Genomic DNA, 11,067 nt, shown 5'->3' on the forward strand with positions numbered 1-11,067 from the left:
TCCCATTCTGGCCTTTTTTATCCGGGGGACTTTAAGAAGGCCCATACCCATAGAGCGGAGTGCCCGATTGGGCTCGTAAGGAATGGCTAGATCCTTCAGATATTCAGGGGCTTTCTGCGAGGTTATCCTATAGCATATGAGGAGCGCTTTAAATAGGATCCTCTTCTTTATGGGAAGCCAATGAAGAGCAGCCAAGGTGGGCTTAGAGGCTGCTCTTTTGGGTAATCGGAGGACCAGCCGCGCTGCCGTGTTTTGGAGCACCTGCAGCCTTCTAATGTTCTTTTCTGTTGTCCCCAAAAGTAGCACATTACCGTAGTCAATACGGGAGGTGACTAGTGCTTGGGTCATGGTGCGTCTGGCCTCTAGAGGAAGAAGGTCCAGAGTCCGGTTTAGGGTCTTCAGCACCCCAAAACATTTCCCTACTACTTTATGGACATGACTCTCAAAGGAGAGTTTGGGGTCAACCCAAACACCCAGGTTCTTTGCTTCCTTGCAAGGGATAGGTAGGGGACCCAGACAAGGAGGCCACCATTCCTGAGTCCAACTCGCATCATTACCTCCTATAACAAGAACCTCTGTTTTAGAGCCGTTGAGCTTCAGGCAGTGTTGGTTCATCAAGCCTGCAAGCTCCTGCATGCAGGTCTTGAAGTTGGCGGCTGCTAAAGTGGGTGCCTGGGATAAGGAGATGAGCAGTTGGGTATCGTCGGCGTAGGATACTAATTTTATGCCGTATGATTGAACCACATCTGCTAGCGGGGCCATATGAAGGTTGAACAGGGTAGGGCTCAGGGCAGAGCCCTGAGGCACCCCCTGCTCTAGTGCGATGCTGTCTGAGAGGAAAGGCAACCTTCCTGCACATAAACAATCGTCCCCTCAAACAGACACCCTTTGTTAGAACTGGGGGTCTCTAGTTGGCTGAGGCAGTTACCTTAGTCCAAATAGGGACACTTGCTTCTAGTCAGGGAAAGGAAGGACACCCTCTTTGACAACCCCTGCTCACCCCCTGGTATCATGGCATGAGCAGCCAGGCTTATCTTCAAGGCAATGTGTAAAGTATTTGCAACCACACTTCCAGTGACACAGTGATAACACCACAAATGGACACCACACTGATGTATAAAAATAGCAGTATCTTTATCAAGAAGAAAAATACGGTAAGACCAAATGGTAAAAATCCAACATATGCGTATTCCTAATATTTCACTTTGCCGATTATTAGACCAACAAACACTTGTAGGATCTTGCGGTAATAATGAGCAGTTCACGCAGTCCTAATGCAATGCTATGCAGTTAGTAATTCAGTTCGTATTGTCAGACCAATGCAGTTCATAATGCAAGAATAATGCAATCCTCAATGCAAGTAATCAGGCAGCTCATTATATAAGAATAATGCAATCCTCAATGCACGTAATCAGGCAGTCTGTAATACAGGTATAACGCACTCCTTAATGCAAGTAATAAGGCAGGTCGTAATCGGAGAATAATTCAATCCTCAATGCACATAATCAGGCAGGTCGCAATGCAAGTATAACGCACTCCTTAATGCACGTAATCAGGCAGTCCGTAACACAAGTATAACGCATTCCTTAATGCAAGTGATAAGGCAGTTCGTAATGCGAGGATAATTCAATCCTCAATGCACATAATCAGGCAGTTCGTACTGCAAGAATAATACAATCCCTAATGCAAGTAATAAGGCAGTTTGTAATGCAGGAATAATACCTGGCCAATCTACACGATTAGCACGGGCACCACTAGGCCTCAACCACAGACAACAGTCCTGAACTTCCAGGGGTGCCCCGGTCCTGCCGGGCATGTCCGGGCCGCTTGAGGACTCAGCGCGTCTAACGTGATGCCGTGATAGAGAGATGGGAGCACTTCTGTACTCCTCCTGCACGCCTCCCCAGGCCACACACGCTTGCGGCTCCCGACCGGAGTCCAAGCCTTACCTGCGGGATGCCCTGCCTTGCTCTCTCTCTCCCTGCTGTTCAGATGTCCTGCTGGGCGCTCCTGATGACGACGCAGCTCCGATGCAAAGCGACGCTGTAGGCGGACTCCATTGCTGATGATCTTGGGCAGATTCCTCTTGCGAACAACGTTCACAATTACCTCACTACTTCCTTAGCTTTAAGAAATCCTTCAGCACGTTGCGGCTTGGGCCACAGACAGCTACACAGCAGCGTGGACGATGATTCACGACTGCGGCGGCACTGCAGTCACAGGGCACTTTCCAACCAGCGCCACAGACCCCACGCAGTCTCAGGCTGAACATGCACACGCACAAAGCGTTGCTGAGACTTAGGTGGAAACTTTGATGTTCCTGAGTTTCCACAACAGGGAGCCAGCTCTCCCTGGGCCCTTGGAGACAAGTAACTTTGGGACAGAGCACACAGCGAAGTACCTTAGCCTCTCCTTACTCAAATAAGCAAACTGCAGGCCAGCCCCAGAACACACAGCAAGGATCAGTCCTTGTCTTCAGTCTCTTCAGCTGTTCTTCCTTGGCAGAGGTTCCTGTTGACCACAACGTAGTTTCAATCCTTTTCAGTCTTGATCAATCCAATTTTCAGGGGTTTCAGCTCCCATAGTTATACCACTAAATGTCTTTAAAGTCTTTGTGTTAAGGGGGCACTGACCCCTGTCCAAACCAGTTCTGGGTGTCTCCCTGCCAGTGACACCTTCTTCCTTTGATAGTGGGGGCCTGGTTCCTCAATCACTCAACAGGAGGTGGAGCCATTCTTTTATGGCAGCAGCCCAGGCCTCTTCACATCCAGGGGGCTACTCCTCCCCCCTACACTCCAGATGCAGGCCACCCTGTTGCTATTTCACCTACTCCTCCCCTGGGTCAAGACAATTCCCAGATCCTATCACATTCAAATACAGACTGTGATGTACAGTAAAAATAACATAAAAGGCTATACCTACCACATAGCCCCAATAACATTACCAAATAACCAGTCAGTTGGCAGTGAAGAAGGGCCAATCGTTTATTAAGCAAAATACTATATAGAGGAGCCTCTCCAACCCTCACCCATCAGGTGCGCGGAGAAGACTGCTGGCTTACAGTCAACACCAAACATATATACTTTCAGTTCAACACATGAAGTCACCGTAAATGGAAAAACACCACTCGGCCCTTGGGCACCAAGGAAGGACAATATATGGCACACATGATTGGTTCAAAGCTTTACTATTTATTACTGGGAAGGTCAGGAGGGGTGACTCCCTTTCGTCCTGGTGCCCGGGAGTGTAGGCACGGCGCCTCCAGGAATGCGCTTATCGCACCCAAAGCCAGATGCGACCTTGAGTCCCAGGACAGAGGGAAAACAGCTTACCTTCAGCTGCTCTCAGTAACTCAAATGAACTGGGACTTGACAACTACTGAAGAATAACACATGATCACAGCTTGTGTTCTGACACAGAGGAAAGAAAATGGTGTCTGTATGGTTCTCGGCCTGCTCCATTAGTATGGAACATAACTAAAAATAAACCTTTTCCTACTGGCTAAAACATGTATTATTATTATTATTAGGAAGATTTATAGAGCGCCTGGTTACGCTCCCCGGCATGTCCCCGCGCTATGGTAAGTGGAGTAGTCAGTCCAAACAGCCATCACAGTCGCTTACCTCCCGTAAAGATAAGTCTTCAGTTTTTTCCTGAAAGTGGACTCCGAGAGCTCCAAGCGTAGCTCCGTAGGTAGGGTATTCCACTGCTTGGCGGCCAGATATTTAAAGGACCTGCCCCCCATGCGGGCCTTCTTTATTTTTGGAACTTTCAGCAGCCCTATATGGGAAGAACGCAGATTCCCTAAGGGCTCAAAGGGAGTGACCAGATTCCGCAGCGGGGCAGGAGCTTTACCGCTCAAAATACGGTGACATGTGGAAAGAGCCTTAAACTCCACCCTTTTTCTAATGGGAAGCCAGTGTAAAACCTGGAGCGCTGCTTTAGAAGGAGATCTCCTAGGGAGCCTCAGAACTAAGCGAGCGGCTGCATTTTGCAGCACCTGAAGGCGATTGATGATCTTTCCCGTGGCCCCCAGATACAGCAAATTGCCATAATCTAGGCGCGAGGTGACGAGGGCATGTACCAGAGTCCGCCGTGCTGTAATGGGTAGGATGTCCAAAACCTTCTTCAGAGTTTTCAGGACTCCATAACATACCCCCGCCACCCGGCTGACCTGGGGGCCAAAGGCAAGGTCCACATCAATCCACACTCCAAGATTCCTAGCTTCCCGACAGGGAACTGGGGTTTCTCCCAGACAGGGTGTCCACCATGCCGACGACCAGGCAGATGGTCCTCCCCCCACCACGAGTACCTCGGTCTTGCTACCGTTAAGCTTCAGGCAGTTGGCGGACATCCAGGTTGCCAGTTCTTGCATGCAAGCTCTGAAACTGTCCGCCGCAAGACCAGGCCTACGTGAGAGGGAGATGACCAACTGCGTGTCGTCGGCATAGGATACTAGGCACATACCATGACTTTCAACTATCGCCGCCAATGGGGAGACATAAAGATTGAACAAAGTTAGGCTCAGGGACGAGCCCTGTGGCACGCCCTGGCCCAAACTAATCTCCCTAGAATAGCAATCTCCTAGGCAAATTTGATAGCATCTGCTTGTCAAAAAGGACTGAATCCATCCAAGCGCGGCCCCTGATACTCCTCCATCATTCATGTATGGGTCATGTTGTGTGCATATTAAGCAGAGAGGATATATAGATACATCATGGTAACACAGTATGTATATGTCCGATAACCCCCGTGTATGCAAAATCTAATTGTTATCCCTCCACGGCCCTTTTAGCATGATGTAGCTAACTAAAATTGTTCAGTCTTCAAATATTCATTCATCGATCTGTATTATATCCTTTATTTCTTGCTGAACTAATTGGGCTTTTACCACCACTGGGGAAGGACCGGCCATGGAGGAGGTGAGTTTAGTAGCACAGTAAGAGCAACATGCGGGCCCACATTGTATGCAAAGGCAACAGGTGAATATGATACCAGTTATACCTGCCAGCACCATCAGAATCTTCTATCCCCAAGTGGACAACAGACCCCAGAACCAACCAGAGAGGGACCAGGGACCAGTTTCCGCATGTACTTCAGACGCCAATTGATGTAACTTTTGAATGGCCAAATGAACAGTGGGGGCGGAGTCAGGAATATGTACGCAACAGGAACTACCATCATGCGGCATGCTCCTCCTCGATCAGCCAAGACAACATCTAAAACCATACGATTCTGAAGCGAAACGAGTCTTGTTGCTTGAAGCTCTACACTTAAATTGGTTATTATGCCCACAGTAGTGTTAATCACCCTTTCAACTACTCTGGATAAACGCCGTACTTCCTTGCTAGTGATTATGGGTCTCCAAATGGGAAATACTCCCTTTACGATGTCAATAAAATGCTGCTCAGGGGTATCGGTTTGGTCTATGTCAGTGGTATCTATCTCCCTTTTATTCTTGGTAAGCGGCAGGCTTCGTTTATCTAAACGATGATCCTTGTGATAATTTGAAGGGGCCATATGAACTGGAAGATACAAGAAAGACAGGTAACAACGTCCGGTCCAGCCACGGGGAAGCCAAGTATAGGCATTTTCACTACAGACGAAATATACATTAGGGGGAGTCAGCAATGGTGGACTACTAAAGGTACGTAACCGATAGTTATAATTGCATCGATTTACCCCTACCGAGATGTACCCTGCTCCTTGAACACAAAAAAATGCAGAGGTACTATTTAATATAGGTACTGGAATAGCCCTATCATCTGTAACATTTCTTTCTTTGAATTGTTGAAAATACTGGGTGAAGTTGAACTCTGCAAAATCCATAATTTCATTATTTAACCAGGTGATGTTTTCACATGTCGTATACATATTCATACACGCATTCGGATCTAAGGACCCCTCGCCATCATTTCCCTCTGCGTCAAATCCTTGGTGTACTTCTATATATGCTAGAATTATCTCATAATCCTTCTCAGAATATCTTTGAGTCTCTACTGTATAATGCATATACATCATAGAGTAATTTAAACCAAGCTTCACAACTTCCTAAATAAGACAGAGGTAAAGATATAAACAAATGATGCTTGTGCATAACAGAGGGCAGAAGGCCACAGACCCAACAATTCGTAGTATTGGTAGAACTGTGTGTTTGATGAAGCATTTCAACAAATACATTTTTCGTGTAAGTCCGGCGGTGCCTTTCCTTATGTGGGGCCAAGGTATAAAATACATGTTCCGGAGGCGGGGTAGTGGTTCCAAAGACAGTATGCATAGGGTGCCGAAATCCTAAATATATAAACACTCCCATTAATATTATTAACAAGGTCGCTATAATGACCACAAATGCGATTATAACACGTTGGGTCCAACTAGAAAAGACAGGCATATTTACAGAGAAGTGACGTGGTGCAAGAATGCGCTCCTCTTCAGGGACAAAGCAAGCAAAAGGGTGCATGCTAGCTAAAAGTCCAAAAATAAACTCGGCAATGCAGTCCAACCTGCCAGAGGGTGCTTCTTTCCTGTGTCCATCTAGAGCTTCACAGGCAGGCTCCTATCGTTCATCACAAATAAAACCAAGCAACTTCTCACGTTGGAGTTATGTTCCCTCACAACCCTTGAAGAAAAAACACAACCTGGGTCCTTTAGAACATGAAAATTCAGTCTTTCTTTCTGAACAGAGCAACCAAATGTTCAAGGCTCTCAGCGCGTTCAGTCGAGTGTCTCGCTCAGTACCCCAGAAGCGTATCTAACAAACCCTAGTACTCAAGTTTCTCCCTATCTCCTACCATCTTCACCTGGGGTACTGTGTTGTTTTCTGGGCCGCAGATTGTATCGAACATGGCCAGGCGTTTCCTGATCAGGGAACAAAACAGAGGATGGTAAATCCGTTGCAACAGGAATACTACAAGACTCTCGTTCAACTGAAGGGGCAACGGAATCTGGGGCAATCACTTGTGCAGATGACAAAACCCCCTCCGAGCCCGATGCTCCTTCTCCTTGCCCTTCTCCAACTTCCTGGGCATGAGAAAAGGAACAAAGCGAGGGGCTCGTTCACTTTCCTGGGTCAAAACTCCGTCCTGGTTTTGCTGATCATAAGGAAGCGGAAGGGGCAGTTTCTTTATGTGCGATACATGGATCCAATGTCTCTTTCCGTTCACCTTAACCGCCGTCCAAGTGGGCAGTAGAATCTGAAAGGGCTCGGACCACCAAGGGTCCAAATTGGATTTACGCTGATAGTTGTGACCAGAACCCACTGTCCTGGTTCCAAAAGATGTCCGGGACCCTCCGGCAGTGGCTGCAAAACGGCTGAAGCCTGTTGATGAATAGAACGAAGATCATTAGTCAGGGCATACAGATAATCTGTCATAATAGGATATTCAATATCATGAAACGTTCTAGGTCTCGGGACGCCCCAAACATTGGCAGGGCGCCCAAAGATCACCTCGTAGGGAGATAAGCAAGAACGAGAATGTGGGGTAACTCGTATTGACATCAGTGCTAGTGGTAGGGCATCTGGCCACCTCAACCCAGTACTTTCTTGAATCTTGGCCAGTTTAAGTTTCAGTACTCCGTTATACTTTTCAACTAGTCCTGCAGTCTGAGGGTGTCGAGCCGCATTAAATTTCTGCTTAATATGTAATCCATTACAAACATGACTGATAAAATCTGCATGAAAGTGCCCCCAGTTATCACTCCAGATCACCCGAGGCAATCCATAGCGTGGGAAGTACTCTCTTATCAAAGCTCTTGCTGTTGCCAGAGCAGTGTTTTCTTTGGTCGGGTAGGCCTCCACCCATTTACTGAAGGCACACACCACGACCAGGACATACTTTAGATTATTGACACGCTCCAGCTGGATATAATCCATTGGGAGCACGTCAAAAGGCAAAGATGGTGGTGCAAAATTTCCACTCAGAACAGGTTCCCTACCTCCAGGATTATGTCGTAAACAAACCATGCAATATTGCACCAAATGAGCAGCAGTTCTTGGGATATTAGGATCATTCCACACAGGGTCTAGAAGTGCACAAATACCCTTTGCCCCAATATGTGCTGAGCCGTGTGCCATGGTCACTACGGCATTCACGATTGCATTGGGCAACAACCATCGCTGTTTCTCAGATAAATCAATCCAGCAATCATTTGCAACTAATTTCCCCACTTCCTTCTCCCAATGACCCAGTTCAGCGGGGGTAGCTTCTTTCTGTATTTCTCGGACACTCTCCATTGTATTGTCAAACATGTCCGTTTCCACCACCCGCCTAGCAGAAGTAGTCACGGACATTGAGGACATTTTGGATTTTGCAGTTTCTTTAGCAATCTGATCAGCAAAAGCATTACCTTCACCCACTGTATCCACCACAGTCTTATGTGCACTGCATTTAACTATGGCCACAAATTTACGGTAACGTCAATGCGGTCAGTAATCGTAAAATCAAGGGGCCATGCTGTATTCTCTGACCATGGAAAATGAGAAAGCCCCTTTCCGCCCACAGTCGGCCAACGCTATGAGCCACGCCGAAGGCGTATTGGCTGTCCGTGTAAATATTTACTCTCAATCCTTCACTTAAGTCACAGGCCCGAAGCAATGCCACTAACTCAGCTGCCTGTGCTGACTGATAGGGTACTCGGGAAGCCTCTACCACAGTGCATAGAGTGGTTATCGCATATGCAGAAGTTGTTGTGCCATCTGGTAATTTGGAACAAGAGCCATCGACATACAACTCCCCTTGAGGGTCAGATAGAGGAATGTCTGTGATATCTACCAATCCCTTTGTCTCTTCCTCCATCCGAAATATACAATCATGTACATCATTGTTTTTTTCGTCCAAAAGGGAGGGGTAGTAACGTGGCGGGATTCAGAGTGGCACAACGTTTAATTGTAATATGGGGAGCAAACAAAGTCAATTCTTAGCCTGTAAAACGCGCACTCATAAGGTGCTGGGTCTTCGTTTTGTGCAATAATGTATCCACAGCGTGCGGTACCATCACTGTGAGGTCACTATTCAGAACTAGCCCTTCCGGACGTCGAATGGCCACCGCGACTGCAGCTGCAGTTGCCCTTAAACAGCTATGAAGCGCTCGGGCGACATTGTCCAACACCACCGAGAAATAGGCACAAGGTCTCTGCTTACCACCAAATCCTTGTGTCAACACAGAAAGCGAGCAACCGTCCACCTCGTGTACATAAAACACAAAAGGTTTTTGGTAATCAGGAGTACCCAAGACGGGTGAAGAGCAAAGCGCAGATTTCAAAGAATCAAACGCTTTCTGACACTCATCAGTCCAGGGTAGAGGTTCATGCAAATCTTTAGTGGTTAAGTACAGGAGAGGTTTAGTGAGAAGAGAAAAATTAGGAATCCACTGGCGACAGTAAGAAGTTATGCCGAGAAATGCACGAACATCACGCTGAGTACGAGGTACAGACATATTAGAAATGGTAGTCACACGCTCAAGGGTTAGTCTCCACCCCTCTTTCGACAGTAGATGACCGAGGTAGGTCACCTCCTGTCGACAATATGGAAATTTGGAAAGAGAAACTTTGTTACCATTGGCCGCCAAATGAGACAATAATTTAACAGTGGTTGCCTTACATCCTTCTTCAGTGTCGGAAGCCACCAACAGATCGTCAACATATTGCAAGAGCACATTACCAGGAGGCAAGATCAAATCATCCAATACTGCTTGCAGAGCATGGCTATAAATACTAGGACTCTCAGTGTACCCCTGGGGAGCGCGACAAAACCGGAAGCTGCGACAAGGAGAAGCTGAAAATATGACGGCTATCAGGGTGAATCAGAATGCTAAAGAAAGCATTCTTTAATTCAATAACGGAAAAATATTTAGCAGTGGGAGGAATCATTGTGAGGATAGTAGTGATGTCAGAAACCACAGGGTATTGCGGCACCAATATCTTATTAATTTCTCGCAGTTCATTTACAAAACGGTAAGTATCAACATGGTCAGATTCACTCCAGACAGGGGCCTTTTTCAAAATTGGTAAAATGGGACTGTTGCATATATTGGCAGCCGTTTCCTCAACCACACCCTTGTCAATCAAATCTTGTATGATGGAGAGCAGAGATTTCTCGCCTGCCGGAGAAATCTTATATTGAGGTATCCGCTATAAACAAGCATTTTGTTTCAAAGTAATAGAAACGGGTGGAATCTTTCGTAATCCTATATCTGTGACTCCTGTGGACCACAGTGTCGCTGGGATAGCAGCAAACTCAGGAGGGAGGGGTTCATTTTTAGCGAAGCACTGCAAAGTATGTTTACCAGGGGATTGTATAGTCAAATAAACACCGTCAGGGAAACAATGAATCTGTTAATGCAATTTCTTTAACAGATCCAATCCTAATAGATTCTCCCCACAATGTGAAGTTAACAAAAACGGAGAGTCCACTGTAACCGGACCAATTGTAAACGGAATAGGTTTATAAATGGGGCTCACCACCGGAATTCCAGAAAATCCCACCGAAATATTATTCTGCCCGGACAGAGCAGCCCCTGGGACCAGCGAACGAGAAATGGAACTATTCATCGCACCCGTATCAACTAAAAAGTTTTCAGATGTCCCCATCAACCGCCCTTGCACATAAGGACCTTGCTGATCAATGGGTACTGACACCTGGCCCCCACTCTGTCCTTTTTTTTTTTTTTTTTTTTTTTGTAGTCCTCATATATGCCACCAGTAAATGTTAGCTCTAAGCAGACGTCCTTCAGGCCACTTACACAAACCTTCCTTTACCGCCCTTGTGTTTGTGGATAGCCATTGAATATCGTCCAGAGGTAAGGTTAGTTCCAGTCCAACTCCCTTTCCCGATGTTGCTATCAAGGGAGGACAAGACCACTTAACCTCTGGCATAATCATTGGACTTTTTTTTGTTGTTATTTTTCACACCAGGCTTTTAGTGCAGACCACACCGCAGCAGACTTAACCCCTCCACATAGTAAGTCAAGACTACTCACCGCCATGATGTTCCTAAGGCAGTCAGCGAATTTTGGGGGAAGTTCTGATTTCCATTCTTTGCAGATCTCTCTTCTCGCGATGACAATTAC

Source organism: Lissotriton helveticus, chromosome 3_1, assembly GCF_964261635.1.
Source record: "Lissotriton helveticus chromosome 3_1, aLisHel1.1, whole genome shotgun sequence".
Lineage (NCBI taxonomy): Eukaryota > Metazoa > Chordata > Amphibia > Caudata > Salamandridae > Lissotriton > Lissotriton helveticus.